General features: G+C 38.5%; 1 protein-coding gene across 1 annotated transcript in view; it reads right to left on the reverse strand.

Annotated features, from left to right (window-relative positions):
- Otp (orthopedia homeobox) overlaps positions 1-21,392 on the reverse strand; it is a 45,901-nt gene that overhangs the window by 12,474 nt on the left and 12,035 nt on the right. The gene's annotated exons all lie outside the window — the stretch shown is intronic.

Consider the following 21,392-nt stretch of genomic DNA (forward strand, 5'->3'; position numbering starts at 1 on the left):
GATAATTTGCAGTTACACGCCGCGTGAGCATCGACGATGCAAGCCAGAAGAGGGAAAAAGCACAAGGGACTCTGCAGAGGCATATATCGCGCATTATCACGTGCCCACCCTCTCTCTCGCGCCGTAGCCGATGCAGCCCGCGGTACACGTACCGTAGAACTTCCGTTAATTAACGCAGGTGAATGCTAATGACTCCTGTTATGAAATAACTGCACGTAAAACGAGAGCTTTCGTCGACCGGCCCCGATATCGTAGCCTCCTCAAACGATCAGTCGTCTCTTGGATGAGTTAATGGCTTTGCTGTTCCTAGACAAGATTGTTCATTTGTCGACGGATACTTATTTGACGGCACTCCCGTTGTCGTTGAGATTACGTTGGTCATTTGAAACGATTGAAAATTTGAAAAAATCTTACCTAAATTGAAAGCGAAGTTAATAGTATGAGATATTCATTTAGAATCATAGTGATTTTACTTCTGTTACTCCGATGTTTCTTCATTTTACAATTTAAAAAATAATCACAGCAGCTTCTTTAATCATGTATTCTAAGGAGAATAGATTATTAGAAAAGATGAATAGAATAATTTACCGAGAGTTTATTAGTAGTAATAGCATTTCGGTAATGTGATTGTAGATAAAAGTCTGTTACCAACTGTGGAATTTGGAGTTTAAAGCAATTATGGTTTGTGTAAATTTTCGGTAAACATTATTTTCATCACAAAGAAGCGGTTAGTTAATGAACGAAATTTTTCCACTCTTTTCATTGCCGTACAGTTAAATGTGTCAATGCGAAGTGGTACAAAAATCCGCAGTTTAATGGTCAGTTTTCTGTTTTATCTGGAACGAATATTCACAAAAGTTTAATGAGGCAGTAGTTGTATAATTGCATCGTCCTCTGAATCGTTATTTTCGTCTTAAACATTATATATTTATTTTACCCTCAATGTAGGTTTTTGAAACAAAGTTAGCAAATTGTATTGAACCAAAGCGAAGTGAAACGAAGCTATTGGAAGTTTAGTTAGTTCCGTGTAAAATTGACAATAATCCTTTGGTTCTTTCAAGTTATGAGTGAGTTATAAGTTTAAGTTATGAGTAAGTTATAAGTTTAAGTTATGAGTCTGGTTCATTTAAGTGACGTAAGTCACATTTTCGAACATGTTTATTTACGTCTTGAAATGTAATCTTATACAAGCGAAATAAATCATAAAGTTAGTATAAATGAACTTAAATTTTAATTATCTTAACATTAAATTTGCTCAGTAAACGACAGATGCATAGTAAACTACAACGCTTTTTGTTTCTCACAAGAAGGGGAACGTGACTTGAGTCATTAGTTCTTTGGCTCCGTCATTCATGATAAACCACAAGCCCACCGGTATTATTCATAAATGAATACCGACAGTCTAATGTATCCGTCTCGATCATTAGCAGTTTTAATACTTTTAAGCATTTTCCATGAAATATAATAGTACCGTGCGTCAGATAATACCGATGAAATCGCTCCACGTTTATGCACAACGTGTGTTCGCATCGATGGCTATCGACGAGCATAGATATCTATGAAATTGTGTTAATTACAAATATCACTATACGGTCCCTGCTATGACGGGAATGAAACTATCGTACCCTATGTCACGCGGACAAAGCTGATTCGTACGAACTGTTCCCGGACTAATTGCATACCAGGCATGATCGATAGATTCTCGTCCATTAAATTCATACATAGATTAAAAATCGCGCACTATCGTCATCGAAAGGTCCCAAATTGATGACTCTGCTATCGGCCTATCTGTCGAATAATACCGTACGAGAACGTTCGAGATTGAAAGGCGAAACTTTGAAAGAAACGCGTTAGCTCTTCAAATCCTATATGCTACTTTAAATAGAAATTTCAATCTTTTGAAGCCATGCGTCTTCATTTTTTAATAATGTAACTGCTAACTTACAGAAGCAATATTATTTCATTATAAAAACATTCTTTCCTGAGAAGATTTACGCTAGATCCATTGAACACCAAAAAGTAAGATTTTCAGAATATGTGACCAGGTATCTTTGAAAAGTATAGTTATATATGCCGTATATGTTTCATTTACTTTATAATTTTTATGACGTGCCATATTTTAATTGATTGTTATTATAATACGAATACGAGTGAACCATTACCATTTATTGCACTTGGCGGATATAAACACCCGCATTTAGAAACTTTTCCCTATGCCTTTTACGATTCGGACGGCGGTAAAATTATGTGATTGTCTACTTAAATATACTTAACTAAAATGTGCATTCGAAACATCTGAAATGGTATCGCGGCCCCTGAGAGCAAAAATAAATACGCAGATCTCAAATGATGCACTGCATAAAAGAAACATTTGATACTGTATAAAATACGTGCACTGCGATTAATGTTCCGAATGCAAGACAGCTTCGAAGTAATTTTCCAAAAATAAATTTCTCACGTTTCCGATAAGTAACGACCGCGTCGTCGGTGAACAGCAATTGATATCGATTTATTAAAAGCACCATTTAAGACAGAAGTGTTTGAATTCGAAACCCAGAAATTAAAAACAAAATCATAAAGTAGTTCAGTGTACATTAGTAATTCAAATTAAGTACAATTATAATACCGTGAAGTATGTAATATTGTGACTTCTGTGGTGATTCAAGCGTTAATACGGGGGTCTCGGTACTAGAAGGGGTTTGAATTCTCGAACAGGAGCGAATTCTAGCGTCAGGCGTTTGGATCGAACCGTGGACACACCTTTCGATGACTAAGGCGGCCTGACGGATGCCTTTCGTGGGAATAATACGTGTGTTCGAAACGGGTCGGACGTTCAATTAGGAACATTGCTTTTTAAAAATTGATCAATCACGGTATCGTTTGCTGGAGGCTCGTGCGCCACCGGCAGCTGTTCCCAGAGAGCACCTGGAAGCCCTGCGGGGGTGCTGGCGAAGGCAATCAGCATCGGTCGCGACGATGACTCGAGCCGGTATTGAATCGAAACGCCATCGAAATTCAATCGAGAACCCCACCAAAAAATTCCGCTCGATGTTTTCGCGCGCTCAAAAGAATTTCTGCTCGTTTGTACAATAAACACCGGCTCCGAGGTACTTTGTGATACCTGTACGCGATTTCCGTGACGAATTTCATTGGTACAAGTAAAAATCTCGTGTTTTTACGCCGTCGTGTATTTCTGGCTTTCGTGGCTTATTTTAAATAGAATGTTTCGTCGGTTTCCAGATACAAACCGGCATCCGCGCTTAAATACTGCAGCCTAAATTAAATGCTAGCCATAATTAGAAACTAATTCGAGAGAATCCGTGTCGGTTTTATGTACTGCACCGTCTGAAGTGTCCGTAAAGTTTCGATCAATTTCAGGCGAAAGAAACATTTATTATCGACTCACGTATTAATTGATATTGTCACATGAAAATCACAGAACCGGAAAACGTAAATAAGGTATTCCAACATATAAATCGTTTATTTGAAATAATAATAATTTATACCGTAATTCTTTGAAGGCGAGGATTTTTAAAGTATTAACAAAATTGTCTTCAGAAAAAGATTTTAGCAATGAAAGAAGTGAAGAGAATGTATTCTAATTTTTCGTTACAAACATAGTTAAATTATATTCCTGCAACTTCTGAAATGAGACGTATGATTCCGATGTCGTCTGTATGTCGACATTCGTCTTGAATGTGTTGAAGAACTATGGCCAGTGCAATGCAGCGTAAGTAAGTACAAACAAATATGATTACGGTGTGTACATTTTAAAAATATTCCTTATTCTGACTGCTAGAAACAGACTTAGAACTCGACGTTTAACAGGTAATATCTACAGACGTCAGCATCGATTACGCGGATATTACGCAATCGTTTTGTTTAGATTTACTGATTAGTTTCGTTGGACAGACTATAAACGCCCCTATTAATACAGTACTTAAAGGATTATAACATAATAAAATTAGTTACATCAATTTATCAGTATACATAGGATTGTTTTATTTTGTATTTTACTCCTCCCATGTTCTCAAATTTCACTTTCGAATTTTCTACCCTCAATTCAATCACTCCATTGACTTCAAATGGTCGAGTGTCTTCGAACTCGCAATGCACTCCTGGTATTGAGCCATTGTTATTAATAACAAGTGACAAACTTCTGGGAATTTATTTGCAATAAATTGAAGCCGATTAATGAGATTTGTGAGGCCTTTAGAGGAATTCCAAAAGAAATAATTATTTTCATATCTCTATAAGCTATAAAAAGGCGTTGAACGTTTATTTTCAACACTGAAGTATACATTAGATGAAAATAGGTATAATTGAAACTACTTAAATATAGAAAACATCTAACTTAGTATTTTCTTTCAATTAACTTCGTTTTGCCGTATTGTTAAGAATGTTATAACTTATATTCTTCTCCCCATAAGGCTATCTTTCACATTTTCTCGTCTCAGCAAAATTACATATTTACATTCAAGTTAATTGCAATTTTCATGTTATTTTTCACTAGCAGTTCCATTCATATTGCAAAACTATCTCTAGTAGATGATCTAAAATAATTTGTTTTCATGAGATAACATAACAACACTTTTATAGCGGTTCTTCACGATAGGAGTTAAAAATTCTACAGGAATAGTTGTCCTTTTGACAGATGCAAGTACTGAAGAATGTATTCGGAAACGAGAGGTGCCTGTATATTTCGATTCCTGCTTGTAAATGCTACGAAAACACCGACTGCCGCGAGCGTTATTAAAAAGTGATGTAAAGTGAAATTTTTACATCTGTCGTACGTGTTGTGGCTTCTCAGAAAAACGTGAACCGGATCTTTTCATTTTATTTTCATGTGTGAATCGAGCAGGCTTAGTCTAACGCGGGCGAAGAGTTTCTCGAGTCGAGAGGAGGGCCCGAAGAGGGCAAGAGGCAAGGTTCGTCGAGGTTGGGGGTGGCCCGAAGGTTAGGGCGAGGTTTAGGGGATGGAGGAGGCGGCGAGACCTCGTAAAGGGGGTTTCAACGGGCGCTGATATAAATTGAGCTTGCCATCAAGGCAAGCGGCGGGATCTGGCCAAGACCCCAAGATATATAGAAGTAGCTTTCAGCCCGCCATTGAAGAATAGTTCGACTCACTTCGCGGAAAAATGCCCGGAATCGCCGCAAAGCGGGATAACGTTTTTCTTCGGAGAATTACCCCATGCGAGCCGAAGGGGCGAGAACTTTTCACCGGATGAAAACTTAATTCATCGCTCATGGTTCCCGCGTCCCTCACGGACGAATTCCCAGCTCGATCGGCGCAGCGCCGCCGAGCGTATGGATCTTCTTCTTCTTCCGGTTACGATCCCGCGACGGGTCAAGTGGAACTAGACGGCCACTGATCGGACAACTTTCGACGAGAGCCGAGAGCGGAATATACGCTCGCGGAACGATCGAGCCGTCGAAACGGCGCCGCAATTAATAAACAATCGACCCTACGGTATTTTAAACGGTATCATAATTAATCGAATTCATGCGAGCCGGAATGGTAACGATTATAAAATGGTTCATTACGGAGTAATGAATCACGTCAAACTAATAACTGTAAATTTTCAATTTGCGCGACTTTGTCGAAATTCGTTGTAAAATTTCAACTTCGAAATTACAATGGATATTGCGGTTATCATAATTCGAGTACGCAGCATCACGTCCGAACGATTCCGTGCGAATTATATGAAACGGTCGATGATTTTTCTTCTTTCGCGTCGAGTAGAGAGAAATCTGATTCGATGCCGGGAGAGGGGCTAATATTTAATGAAAATAAATACTACATAAGTTTAGGCGATGCGGCCTTGATTGATGACGGTGGTTGGGCTCCTGTCCGAGGGTGGCAAGACGCATTACCCGGACCGCCCAGTGTTTCATGCTGCGTTACGTCGTCAGGAGGGACATTTTCGTCGGGCCATTAGTGGGTCGTCGTGATCTAACCGCCGCGCAGAATTAAAAATCGGGGATAGCTCCTGAAATTCTTTCACTGTTACGCTACACTGCGCTGATAAAATCTACAATAATCCGTCGGTGCAATTCTTTAGGTGTTCATCGTTCTCGCAAGTCTATAAATGCAATAGATTGATCAGAAACTTCTCTCATTAATATTCGATGAGGATGCTTACTTATTTACGAAGACGGAAGAAAATTGTCGACCAAAGCGATACGATGTACGGATTCACGATGATTAATTTAACAAAGTGGAAATGTTCAGACTCTCTCGACGAAAAACCAGCAGTACCGTTTGGGCAATTAGATAATTGTTAATTACGAACTGCGAATTATTTCGGTTCGTCGCTATGACAAATGGTTCACAAGTTAGTACGTTTCGGTTGAACTTCTATCAAAGCGTTTACTATCGGCAGCGGTACAACAAATTGCACATTTCGCTCTGTAGCACAGGAAACTTCATAAAGGGCGCAGAACAGCCGATAAAATGCATACTTGCAGCTCTGGCATGCACGACGGACCGTAAACTTGATCCATTTATACTTTATTATTATTTCACGGAGGCAATATCGTTGGCTTCGGATGTTCGTCGTCAAATTAGCACGAATTGCCCCTGGAACTGGATTTATCCCCCAGAGTAAGTGCGATCGCAAAAATCTGTGCTCTCCTGTTCGTATATAGGGGAACTTTCCAGTGGATCATTTCACCGAACGTTCTCCTTTTGTTTAGTCAATAATTTCCGACATTAATTACAATGCTACCTGCGATCATTAGTATCAATCAAGATTATTCCACTTAATTTTATCAATGCAGTTTCTTTCGTTTTTGCCAATAACTGTGTAAAGTTATGTAACTAGCGGATCTTTATATAAAATAAAAGTTATTTACATTAACGTAAGAAGTGGATATTGCACAGAATTCTTCCGTTCCCGGTGGACTTTAATATGGTTCCAAATAATATGATAGTATCTTTACACAGTCTAGTTATAACGCAACTGCGGTTGTTCATACATGTCTTCGTTTCTGCGGATCATTTTATAAATCCTCAAAAAGGAAGATTTCTAATGAAATGGAAGAACAAATTTTTGCTCCATAAATGTAACAGTGTCGTGATCGTCTAAACATCTGCTGTATTTCCTTCGACGATCGAATACATTACCTTCATTGAAAGATAAACTTTCAGAAATGAACAAAATACTTTATTACCATTATTGTTATTATTTTCTAAATAAATCAGGTAAATTACCTTACTGATTACAAAACATAATACGAATTTAATTAGAGCGTACACAGTGTCAAATGCATCAAAGATATGACTAGCGCAGAAAAAATTAATGTTGTCGCTACAAATTTTATACTTTTAATAATTCTATCGATACAGTTATTAGGTTTGTGCATAAGAAATGTCGGATTTTCAGATGCATAGCAGTAACTCCATATCTCTTTTTGAATGGTGTTTATTTCATCGAAATATGACTGATTTGCTTGGATATACTTTCCTTTACAAGTTTTTAATATATAAAAAAGTTTTTATATATTTTTAAAAAAGTTTTGGTCTTTTGAATAAACTCAACTTGTAAAAAGGTCACATCGAAACACAGAAGTGTATAAAAATTCTTTACTTTCATAATGCAGACAGGTGCGCCATATTTAAGCGTGATAACAATCCTACATTTCATATGCATCATTCGAATATATTGACCATAAAGCGTGTAACGGGCTTCTTCTTTCACAGATAAAAGAAATGTTTGATCTTCGTGATGATGCGTGATCTACTTGCGCGGCGGATTCCACAATTTTCTGAACGCCCGAAATTGTCTTCTTCGTGAATCGTTGACGGCGCTGTCACCGGCGGGAATCATCGGCGAATATCGAGACCCAGCTCGTCGCGCATCGCGGCTGTGAAATTATTCAGGGCCGGTAGTCGTCATAACAAAATGGGCGTTAGATGATGCTCCCTAGGGTGATCGCGGCGACATAGTTTATCCATTGAGGGCCCCGCATTCTCCTCCACGTCTATCCGTGGCCCGTGTACACGGGGATGCTTTTCTCCCGACGCGACGTGTTACGCGCGCGTCCCGCGCGCTGGTGTGCGGGGGCTCGTACGTGTACGAGCGGAGCCCAGCGTGATATTTTTCGGCTGGCGACACGTAAGAGCTAATATCGCGGTCTATGCATATTTATACGGCATTAAAAATCACCCCTCCCTTAAAATGCATAGGCTGTTGCATAGCAGACGCGCTGAATCTTCGTCGGCCAGCCTAGGCTAAAGCGTTTGTCATGCCGAGGCTGTTGCCGCCGCCTCGTTCCCTTTGAACTTTTACTGTTTCATTGAGACTTTACCATTCCGTCCACAATTCCCGGCATTTCCGCAAATCTCTGTAGCCCTTAACCGGTTGTCGTTACATTTGTTCCAAGTTACGAACATCCGAATTTTCATTTTTCGATTGCAATCATTTCTCGGACGAATCAGCAAAATACTTATTCCGTAAATATGTTGAATGCTCACATATTCAGAACGAGAGAATAGAATTGTATGCCGACTTAAAGTTGCATTCTTTCGTTAATAATTTCAGCTGGTCGAAAATAATGTATTGACGTTACTAAATGTTTTTAACTTTTTTGCTGCTTGACGCTACAAATACTCATTTTTCTCACCAGTGAAGTGATTTGTGTATCAGGCTACTTTTTCAAAGTAACTAAAGCAGATTAATCACAATTTATAATTTGACAACAATTGATTAGCACAATTACCTTGAAATTAACGATATGGAAAAAATATTGCTTGTTCTAAGATCTATATGAATGTATAATTACGGATAGTTATAATATCAAATACTATTTCTCTGTGCATTGACGCATTAACAAATCGCTCTTTCAAATCACGTAATTGTAGAGTAATCTTTACCTTTGTTCTTTCGAATTCCATTTCTTCTGTTCTTTTAAATAACATGATTACGTAAAACTTGATGGAATTAATATAAAATTGCTACTTTTTTAAGAACCCGATAACATTGTAAGCAGATTGGAAGTTTTCACGGGAACTCCCATTCTCAGAAACAATTATACACATGATAGGACGATAGAACTATTTTCTGTCGTCAAGCAGAAAATTCCTTGCGGTAGAAATAAATTAGAAGCGCCATTAATATTCGTTAATACAAATGTTTCTTTGCATCCGGGAGCGTACGCAAAGAGCGTAGACGATACATCAAGTCACATTTCACGCGTAATGTCAGACTACTGTCTGCTCCGACCGTGCATTCTTATTCTCGTCCCAGCTGGACGTTGATTTATTTTTTTTTACGCCGGTTCGATACCGGTTCGATGACATTCGCGCGTGTAACAGGCTAGAAACAATGCGGCAGTGATTTAACACGGGGACAGAGACCATGATCGAGAGTGATTCGCGTTCCGGCGGAGCTTGACGCGCGCATGTTTGATGCGCCGTCGTAAAACACTCGATTGCTGCGTACACGTGTCTGGTTATACGGTGGACGCATCCGCGTAAATGATCAGTGATAGTTTACGGGATGGGCAGACATTTTGCGGATGGAAATTTCATATCGATCATAGAGACGGTTTTCGACGCCCGATTCAATGCGTGGTCGTATTTTTCAAACCTTTTTTTTTTGTTTAGCTCCGGCACCAAGTGAAATTAACCCTTTCGCGTTCGTAGATTGTTGTAACGAACAATTTTTACAACGTTACTGTTATTTACAGAATTTCAGTTCAGGTTTTTGCTCGCATTAATATTGCATTGTTGTTGAGATTTGTTTCATTTTGGTACATGATGTCGATTGGGTCTCCTAGTTGGCAAATGACGCAACTCTCGTTTTTTACTATTGTAAAAATTGGACATTTGTGTAGTACTTTCTAAAACAATAAAGTGAGAGGACAGTAATTATGAAAATATAATTCAATACAAAAACTGTATTTCGTTCAACAGTCGATGAACAACATCGTAACGAATAATGAAGTGCCATTCTCTCATTGAATTACGACATTTTTTTCTTGTAGAAAAGAGAGTCATGCTATATGACAATTAATGTAGAAGTAATTTAAATTTATTTTGAAAGTGACTGCAAGAAAAGTAGTCGACACTTTACAATAAACGCATGTATAATGAGGCTAAATTCTAAGCTCTATCTTAGGAACTAAAAAATATTAAGGGAGAGATAATTACATTGCTCATGATAAGCTAATATTGTGACAAAATTTGCAAATGTTTTATTGCGAATTTTGCGCGACGATACCTGTACAAGTGGCACCATCTTTCTGGCTCGAGTCTTTTTCCCGGGATGCAAAGTTCGAAACTGGAAGCAAAGGAGATCCAGCTTCGAACGTTGCTGGTAGAAACCAACTTTCCGAACAGACGCTGAAACCATTTCCCCCATTTCTCAGGACAAGACAATAACGAACTACATTTACCCTCGGTGCAGTCACTTGTTTGTCCCCAAGGATGGCCGAATGACACCGCCATTCGTCCAAGTCCCGTGGGATACTTTGAAAGTAATACCCAACATCCGCCACCACGGACCGTCGTCTCCCAGGACAGCATATGTGACTTTTAGCAGTCGGAACGTGCTGCCTGCGAGCACGGACACAGATTTCGACTTTGCTGTTGATCCCCGGAATTAATCGAACCGGGGTGGATTCGAGAAAGATTGCACCGCTCGCAATAAACCTGGATTACCAGCGTACTTATCAGTAGACCGCGATTTTTTATACAAAATAAAAACTGTCTGCATTCAAGACGCAGCAGCACAGTAATTTATCTTCTTAAACTTTTGTACTCGGAGAGATGCATTTTATATGTATAAAATTGATTATTCTGACTCGCGCAACAATTACACAGTTTTTAAAATAAAAACAAATTTGATAATGTTAAAATTATTTGAATAAAAAATAAAATTATATTTTTAAACGTTGTATAACAATTTTAAGTGGTGAATCGAAGTCACCATTCAATGCAAAGAATTAATAATTTTAATCGTCATACATGTCTATACTATTTTGTTTTTAAACTGTCCATTTTTCACTTTTGAAAAAGAAATGTAACATAATTTTTTAAAAACAAAATTAGTAGCGTCGTGACTATACATATTACATATTATTACAATAGCACCTCGATTATCCAAGCTTTTGATATTAAAATTTGTGATTGTAAAAATTATTGCAGTTATTCACATGTAACACTATTTACCGTGCAAATTAGTAAGAGCTTAATCGAGTACTGTATATAAGTAATTTGTTCTATTATTCAAACGTACATGTGATTCTATTCTGTTCGGATAAAAAAGTTATTACAGCACTTTACAAGGTCCAATCACAAGAAACGTAACACGTGCCGTTTGAATAATAATAATGTCATAAAATAATTTTTTAAGACCTTCTCCGTCGAGTCTGACTCGACACCGTCGTTTGCACTAATGATTGTTTATTGATTCACATCATATTCATGACTAAATTGCTTTATGCAAAAATACAAATTGTGCTTGTCGATTACAGGAAACAAGATCTGCATAAATACGTTTTCGTATTTTGAATAATTTTAATGAGCTGTAAGTGATACAATCAGAACGTTAAATTCTCAAACAAATGCATTACCGTTGTTGTCTATTCATGCATAATGTCACAATTACATGACATGTAAAGACAATTGCACAACTTCTCAATTGTTCTAATCAGATTGCAAAATTACATGCGCGATTACGTCTGAATAATCTAATTCTCAAACAAAAGCAAGTAACTTTGTAGTGCAAAGGGTTGTACTCTCTTGAGAAATATTGGATAAAATTCAAGTGTTTGAATATTTTCGCTAAGGTTTCCTTTCGTTGCAATTTGCATGCGGTCGCGGTATCAATATTTATTTCGGGAAGAGCGAGACGGATAACGAGGCGCGAACACGGGAGACTAGCGCACGTTGCAATTGGCTAATTCGGAGACAAAATTTCCGGCGTGCAGCCGCGCCCCCTCGATTTTTTTTGGCTCGCAAAGCGTTCGATGGAGGCGGCGTAGCGGTTATCGACGGAAGGTCGTATCCCATAAAATTTCCGGGCAGCAGTAATCGGAAGGACCCTTCAGCCTAGAAACGACCAGTTACCTGGAGGCAGTTAAGTTAAATGCCTGTTAGCAGACGTTAACTGCCCGCCGCTATGGGTTCTATTCCGTGGACGATTGCAATTTTAATCGCCTCTTCATTATGATTAAATTTAAATCGGCTGTGTGCAGGTCTAATAAAGCTCGTTCCGCGGCGGCGGCGGCGGCGGCGGCCACCCCCGCAAACAGAAAATGTCTCCTGGGCGGATTAAAATACGCGTAATTAAAACCGTAAAGCGCCGATACGTGTCCCCGAAAATAGACTGTCCGCTTTAGAATAAATGCCGGACTGAAAAAAGCTTTTGTCTGGTGGTCGCGCGCGCCAGCCGACCCCAGCAGATGATTGAGCTTCATTTGAAGGATCGAGAGCTGTTGATTAATATTCTAGAAATGATTGACGGTAAGGAACGATCACGTTTCTAAAATCGTGCACGTTGTCCGCTCGACAACGGAACGCCGCGCGCAGCGCCGCGCCGCGCCGGCGGAGTGCTCTCGAGCGCTCGCGCGCAAAAATGCCATTGACCCCTGGTCGCCATCAGGCTTTCGAAAAGGGGTGGGAAAAAAGACCACGGACACGCTCGCATTCGCGCTCGTGCTCGTATTCAAGCTCGTCCGGTACCATTTTTCCGCGCACATCCACAGCCTCGCGAAATTATTTATGGCCGTCGAATCACCGTTTTGCGACGAATAATTCCCGAATATCGCCGGATTTTCCAGCCGATGCCGCATTTTTACGCCGACCCTCGCCGGCGCACTAACTACCAGCGATTTTATTATTTCGAATAATACACGCCGCTAGCGGAGTTTATGCGATGCCGCTGAAATGCTTTAACATGTGCTTTGCTAACGCTCTTTATGGATAATACTATGCTAGGACGGCTAGATCGAATTAAAAACGGATTAAATATTACCGAGATCAATTAGTATCGTACCTTTGTTAATAGTTGAACGGAGAATATTGGGTTTATTCAGACCCGGAGTGTTAACATTGTTCTTTCGGTACTAGTTTCTGACAATTGATTTAAATTATTATACGTTACCTGAAGGTTGGTAAAAAGTAACGTATATAAAATGTATATCTTAGAATATATGTCAACGAAAGTTGGTAAATAAATTGATAAAGATTCAGGAAGATTCGCCGTCTAAGTGTTAACTAATTGCAAAATTTCGCACTAGATATTTCACTTTGCCTGGGTCTTTATATCATATACTGCCGTCTATAAATAAACACATTTCTATTCTTATAAAATCAATGTGAAATGGTTAATTATTTCTTCCAGACATGTTAATTTCCTTGTTGCTGTTAATGGAGCAAATATCGATTCGAGGTGTTCGCCAGAAACTGATTAGAAGCTATACAATTTATCTGTAATTAGTAGACTGTGGATTTCATGCATTCGTGGGGAAATTAAGTAGATGCAATTTAATTATAGTAAAGAAATCCATTATAATGATTGATAAAAGTAGGAACTTCCTTTTTGCTTTTTATAACTTTCAGTTGATGCAGATAATTTTTATGTTGCATAAAAATCTGCAATCTAACAATACGAATTTTTAGTTTAACCAATTGGATATCTAATTTTTGCTTATGCATTTCATACGAATTTTTATAAAGGCATAAACAAACTACTCAAAATTGTTAATTTCATTAGTAAAACTGAATAATCAAGAGAAGTACGTTTTAAAAGGTTGTAACTACATTTTTTGTTAAATTCTGCAAGCAAATTTGTAGTGGTTAAAAATCATATGTATACAATTAAACAATTTATTCTACCCGACATAAACCTTATCGCGTATATTCACCATAATCTTAATATTTTAAATACATGCTGCTCAATGTGCAATAAAAACATTCAAAGCTCTGTTGAAATAAATATTTTACCTACAATTCAATACCAATGCAATGTTTCTCGTCTCAGCATAATTCTCATAGTGTTTAACTTTATCCAGCAGAGATTCAATGCTCGATTTTATGTAAAACGACCATAAAGTAATGTTTTCAAAAAAGTTTTTCTTCGACTACGGTGTATCTTTTATGCATCGAACCCCGTTAAAAGCAACGACTGCATAACTAAACATCGACGCTATGCGTTCAAGGGTTAACTTCCATCAGCACGGATTCGCAATAAAGTATAAAATCCATGATAAACCTCGTCAAGCGTTTCAGCAACACGCGGCGCCGCGCCGTGGCATGTGAACCATGCGCGGAATCAGGGCCGAGCGACGCGGCGGCGTTGGAACGCGAGTGAAACAAATAAACGGAGTTATTCTTTATATTTCATTTGCTCCCTACCAAGCATTTTTGTTTTCGCCTAGCATTTTTGTTTTCCGAACATGCAGCGAGACAACGATTCCCTGTCTGGCAGCCGCGGGGTTAAAAGAAATAGACAGACGTAAATACAAAGGTATTTATATTTGATCCGAAATAATAAAAGTCGGTCTAATGTAAAATTCATTATGCCCATTACTACTAATTAAACGAAGTGAAAGGTCAGGAGTGGAGCCGCGTACATTTTTCAGCGATAGAAGTCGGTAGCTTTTGATTATTTTATTTCCGTCGATTGCGGGGATATTTCGCGGCGATGCCGGTGGTGCTCGTTGCTTATTAAATATCTGATTATCGCGGGTAAAAATTTCACGCTCCCCTCTCTACCTTCCCGACGGGCGAGCGGGCGGGTATCGGAGCCGCGCGTGTAATCTCAGACGGCGTGTTTCGCGGCCGACGTTAAACGAGTGACACAATTGAAAACGTTATTGCGTTAGTGAGTAATTAAATGCCTCGCATAATTTCGCCGGAATCGGTTGGATGATATGCCCCGCGGCTTCAAGCATGCAATTGTTGATTGTAAAGCAGTCTCGCGCGCGCGAGAGCCGCGTAGCCGTGCAAGCAATAGAACAGTTGTTAATTAACTGCAATTAGAGACGGGGCGGCAATTACTCTCTTTTCGAGAGCGATAATAAATTACAAGGGATCGATAAATCGTAATATTTCATTATAGTATTCCAAGTATTTTGTTGGTAATTACGAGCGTGGACCTCCCCGCTCGAGCTGCTAACGCCATCATCGCATTAAAATGGTCCACCGGTTAATTTTTCGCCTCGGGATACGAGCACCGCCCCTGCCGCCGCGCCGCGGCCGGCCGATTCGTTCCGGAAATTCGCAACGTTTCCGTTTCCGACTGTTTCGCCCGATTAAAAAGTCCCAATTGTTCGCGCGGGAAATTCCACCGATTCTATACAGCCGAGGAACTCTGCCGGTGATCATTGGCTAGCGCCAATTAACCGGTTCCGAACAGAATTTAATAGCAACCGGGTTATCAGCGGATGCTTTGATTATTTTTTTAACGGCTAGCTGCAAATCCACGCGTGTTCCTTTCACCTTTTCGCAATACAGTAAATTGCACTGCTATCGATTAACGGTGTTATTATTGTTCAATTCTTTCGGGCATAATCCTGTATTGTCCACAAGTCTTAGTCTCACGCTTTCGTTTCTTTTTTACCTTGTTTCCGTTACTTAATTAAAATGCCGGGTGCCATCTTTATCGACTTGTACAATAAATCATTCTGCATAAAATTCGCTTTTGATCGAGCCGATTACAATTGAAATATATTTGAATAACAAATGATTCTGATATTTGAAAATGGGATAATCGAGGTTCTATTGTGTAGTTTAAATTCGAATTGAGAGTATCGTTCATTATAAATGCGTGTCCTAAGGCGGGAGCTCTGTGTGCTGAATTGTGCGACATCTTCGTATAAGTACCGAACTTGTCGTAAATCTGCGTTATAGATCATTCAATTGGCTGTTAACGTCTCTTCTCTATGATCTTTGTGTTATACGTATCGCTGTATTTAGAATATCTAATGAATACTGTAATTAATTGTTAGTAAATTTTTCTGCCTAGTAATTATTTATAACAGTCGTAGAAGCGATCATCAAAGTCTACAGGCTATAGAGGAAACAAGCTAAAGAACTCCAAATTGATCGGTTGTTTTTGTGTCTATTGAAATTTTTTGAATGTGCAAAAGGGTGTGTCCGTTAGGCGATTATTGACATAATCCGTTTCGAAGATATGCAAAGATGAAAGTGTCACTGAACACCCAGTTTGCCGGCGGGGAGTTAAAGCGCGAACCAAAAATGTCTAAAAATCCGAAATCAGACGCGCAGTATTTGCCGAATTCAAACTTCAAAGTTGCATTATTCATCTGTCCAGGTAGCAACTGGAAACATCATTACCATAGAGTCGCCGTTCGAACGACATCGCTTAACATCGGGATACTAAATATAGGGGTGGTGAAGTTGCTTCCGGGCTACGGTATCGAGCCAAACAACTTCAACCATCGAATGCATTAATTCGATATTAGTCTGGCAAGATCGCTAGAGTGTAGCCGAGGATCAACGATCACCTGCACCCTCTGTGGCCGGTTCCGACCCTCTCCACTGCTAGACAGAGGGGCGGATGGAAGACACGGACGGAAGACGGGCCACGCGTGCACGTGGCACTCTGTCTGAAAGAATCGCGGAGGCGGTGTTCGGCCCTCTTGAAAATATTCAGCAACGAGGTCCGCCATGGCAAGCCAAGAAATCTTTGATAGCGACGCTCGATAGTATAGCGACGCTGGGCGCCGGCGCCTTTCCCTAGCAGCCCCATTGGTGCCTGGGTCCCTCTCCACGCGAGTGCTCGCCGCCGGGTTTCCTTGGAAACGCTTCGTTCGCTCTGATGTCTACCCTCGCCCACGGAAAACCTCTTTCAATTAGGCAGCCAGCCACCCCGAGCACCGACCGTCGGCTCTCCTCTCTTTCTCCTTTTTCTCCGCGCTCGGCCAGCCGCCGGGCCGTTCCGTTCTGCTCCGCTCCGCGCCGCTCCGCGCCGCACGCCGCTTTTCGAAACCGTCTACCTGCCTCGATGGCAGCCGACTGGCTTTCCGGAATTCCCTTTCGTATCCGCGATCTCCACCCCCGATAACTCCCTTCGTTTTCAACAATTCAGCCAGATAGTTTTAACCTTCGCACTGCCGCTGGCTGAAAATTCTTCTGCTTTATAGTTTAATTCGCTCTGCAAATTATTTAACGGCAACGTCGCACAGTGGTGTATTGTGCGAGGACAAAAGTATTTGGAAATGGAAAAAGGCTATTATTTACTACAATTTCATAAAAAACGCGGAAGATAGAAAATTTAAAACTAAAATCGTGTTAGTCTAGTTTAATTCGCTGTTGTTATTATTTAACTGCAAATTTTATTCATTTATGATAGAAATTAGTTGATCAAATTCTAAATAGTTAAAACAATTAATGAATCTAAGAAGTATATTGTTATGTTATTTTCAGCATATTAAAATTCTGAACAAACGGAACAAATATCTACGTAGCTTCTGTGTCTTGTAATCGGTTCAGAGAATTTTTATTTTGCAAAATTCATTTCATCCATTGAACTCGTCCATTTCTGAATCGTTTATCGTGTCTGTTAAGTTACTGTAGTTATACTATATTGTCTGACTTTTTCCATATTTTGTTCGAATACAACTGTAAATACACTTTTAATAAAATATAAAAATATAAAACAGCTAACTAATCAGATATGTTCAAAAATTTGTATAGGCTCGAACTCATTTGGAAGTATGATAAAATTCTGTTTCTTCTTTTAAATGTAATATACTTTATGGAATTATGTTGTTAACACTTTAACTTCGTGTTTTTGTGACGTAAGAGAATCATTAATGTAATTCAGAAGCTATTTAAAAACGCGCGAGTATCGCACAAGTCCTTTACTGTAGACAAAATATAACGTCTCGTAGGGAAATAGAATAAAAGAAGAGATACTAGAATATAGTTTTCTATTTTGCTATCTCAGAATGCAAGAACTGAATATTTTATACGAAATTTTTCAATCTATTTTTGACTGGTTTTCAAATCCAAATATATAATAATATATAATCCCTACATAGGATTGGACTAGATAATTTTGGACTAGATAGATAGAAAGAAAACACATTTATGTTTTGATTTGAAGGAAATGAGCAATATCCACATGTAATCTACAATCTTTTTGTAATTAGATATATTTGAATTGTGAAAACAGTAACAAAGTGGAAGTGAACAACGGAAGTGAATGAATATTAATCATTGTTAGGAATATCTAATGGATATCTGATGACTACCTTCCTCCAAAATTTTAGCATGGATAATCGACGAGTTTCGAAAACAAAGGTTCGCCCGTGCTATCCTTAGCAGCTGCTTTTACTAGTTTAGATAATAGGAACAGCAAACATTCAACCAACTGTGTAGGATCTGAGTAACAAAGAGAGTAGGCTGCCAATTTTGTTTATAAAAGAAACAATTATTGTATCAAAAAAACGATCTCGTTTCTTGTAAATAATATAAACAATATATCTTTTCGATAAAAATGAATATTTTTGGAAACTATTTTTAAAATGATCACTATAACAATTTGTTTAATTATAGAACAAGCTGGTTATTGTTAGGGAATCATGTGAATTTTTGTCGACAGAAAGTTTCGAAACTTGTTGATAGATGGCAACAAGTTGTAAATATTAGCTGCAACTATATTTTTAATCCGAACACAGTGTTTTGTAATCGAGACTCCGATATTCTCATTACTATTGCATACTCCCAATAATTTCTTTTTACATTGCTTTTATATTCCTATTGCTTCTTTCATTTCTTTTATATTCCTATTTCGAATAATCGTAATCGATACTCGATGACTTTCGTAGTGATTTCTAACATTCTTCGTCCTTATATCAAAGGGCCAAGAAATAATTTGCGAAAATCCGAAACGCTTCTTCTGATATTTAATTGTTTCGAAGTCCTTTCCTTCAATGGGGTCATCCATCAAGTGCCGATCACGCAGAAAGCGCAGATGCTAACTTAATCAGTGATATTTGCTAAGTGAAGATGAGTAATATTGGTCTCCGATTTGAATGGACTGAACTGTGTCAGATCTTCCGCGATGGAATATTTCTAGTGTACCTTCCAAGGATATATTTGAATGGGAATTATACATCCCATACGTCAGTCCGGGGAAAAAAGAAATGGATATGTCGGATTAACGAGCGGAGACCAGAGATTTCTTTCATAATTGTTTGAATGGACGGTATATATCGTGGTCTTCGAATAAGTGTCGTCCGTGAGGTGGAGGAACGTATGTGTTGACGCGGGAAAGGAAACGAGCGAAACTGTTTGATATGCAGCACGACGCCTGGCTTGACTGACGCTTCCAACTTGCGAATAAAATTTTCATGAATTTCTATTAGCTCTCGGTTTTCTAGACGTGTTCCGGAGACTTAAAAAAGCTCTGGCACGATGGCTGCTGCCGGGGAACGTGGAAGCTGCTCCCCCGGTGGTCAGCGGTATCGGTTTTATTAATTTTCAGGTTGAGAACCGGTTGCTCATCTGGCGAATTTTTCAAAGTAACCGTCATATAACATTGAAACCAAATGCTAACTTTCGAGAGTCAACTTTATTTCAGTCACAAAATATGACGAAAGCAGGAAGAGATCCACAACGTTAACTTTCGGCAGTTTAAGTGCCAACTAATATCTTTTTTAAACTTAAAAACTAATTTCTATTACTATTATTAAATCTATGATATTATTAAATGACAAAATTTTTTGTTACGGTAAACATACTCGTGATGCGTAAAAAATTGCTGTTTAAGTTGCAATTTTAGTAAAAATTAAAATATATTTTCAAACTTGAAGATTATTTAAATATCTTAAGGCCGAGACGAAATAAAACGAATAAATAAACAAATGTAAATAATTATTATAAAAATAAATTATAAAAATAACCGTGTACAGTGTCTGCGACATATGTTCACCTTCTTGCGACATATTTCAAATAGACACTTATCATAGAGGTTACAATAGCTAATTGATTAAGTGAGCTAAAGTTTGTTAGGATCTACGATATGCAAGAGCAAACTCTCATGATAAATCTTATCTGATCTACTGCGTGTCTTTTATGTCACTCGTGTGATTGTTCACGTCTTAATGATCAAAATAGTATTCTTACTAGACGATTATGAATTTGAAATACATAGAATTATTAATTAAGAAGTACCCCCACTTTGAGCTTACAGATAAAAATTTCTATAGTCTGACAAAATTCTTTTATAGTTTGCATAATTTTGCGCTAGGTCGAACTCTCTTTGTCTTGTTCAATGGGAAGTTAACAGCATTCCAGAATCAAGCGGCGGTTTGTCTTTGAATTTTGCGCGTTTCCAGGGGTGGGGAAAGATTCCGGAAAGTTTTGCGGTAGCCCCGTGTCAGGTTGTAGTCCGCCAAAATTCGAGACTACGTAGGGTGAACGCTTAATGCTACTCCAAGTTTCGCTTTAATCCGAAAAGCCACGGTAGGCCGGTGAAATTGATTTCGAGATACTCGTGGTTCCATCTCGTTACGGTTATTAAAGCGATCCCTTGTCCACAAAGTAACTCAGAACGAAATACAAATGCCCGGGGACTGTCTCGCGTTCATCAGTATCTATGAATCTGTCAATTTCTGGAAAGAGTCCAGATTCTTGTGACGGTTCTAACTATTTTAAACTCTTAAAACGGTTGTATTTTTCTGAGGAAAACCTCGAAGCTAGAAACCTACAATAGCGGTCAATAAAACAGCACTGCTCCTTGAAAATAAGGGTTCTTGAATATCATTACTTAACCATTGTTCGAAAAATCAAAATGTCCATAATATTCGGATCTCAGTCACTTAAAATACTTTATATAACCTTATTCTTTTCACGAAATTTTAATTCACTTAAAAATGTACAAAAATGGTCGATTTTTCGACTATTTCAACCTGTTACTTCATTCAAGAATATTTTCACATTTAAGGAAACTTTATAAGTAACTACGTACTTAAATCTATAGACATTGAATGATTAAATTGCAAAAGCTGCGCTTCATTGAAACATTAGAATGCAAACGTTCTGACAATAATGCTTTCAATTGAAGTGACAAGATTTAATAGTACCTTGCTGCACATTGAAGAATCTGCCAGGTGATGGAGATTTCGAGTAATAACTTTTTACGTATGAATGTTATTCTGTTCTTTTAAATCGGAATAATATTATGTTTCCTCGCCATAAATATTTGAGCTTCCATGTAAATGAAGGCAAACAATACATAACAATGATCTGTCGTTTTTAAGAAATAACATTGAAATAATCGTTTGGAAAAGGCTTACTGTACTCTGAATTGCTATGATTGGCACAGATAATTCCTTAGCGAGCATGATATAAGCAAATCAGGAATCACCGGCATCTTCAGAACGGTGCAGTTTTTAGTCGGCTACTGTATGTT

This window comes from Augochlora pura, chromosome 10, assembly GCF_028453695.1.
Source record: "Augochlora pura isolate Apur16 chromosome 10, APUR_v2.2.1, whole genome shotgun sequence".
Taxonomy (NCBI): Eukaryota; Metazoa; Arthropoda; class Insecta; order Hymenoptera; family Halictidae; genus Augochlora; species Augochlora pura.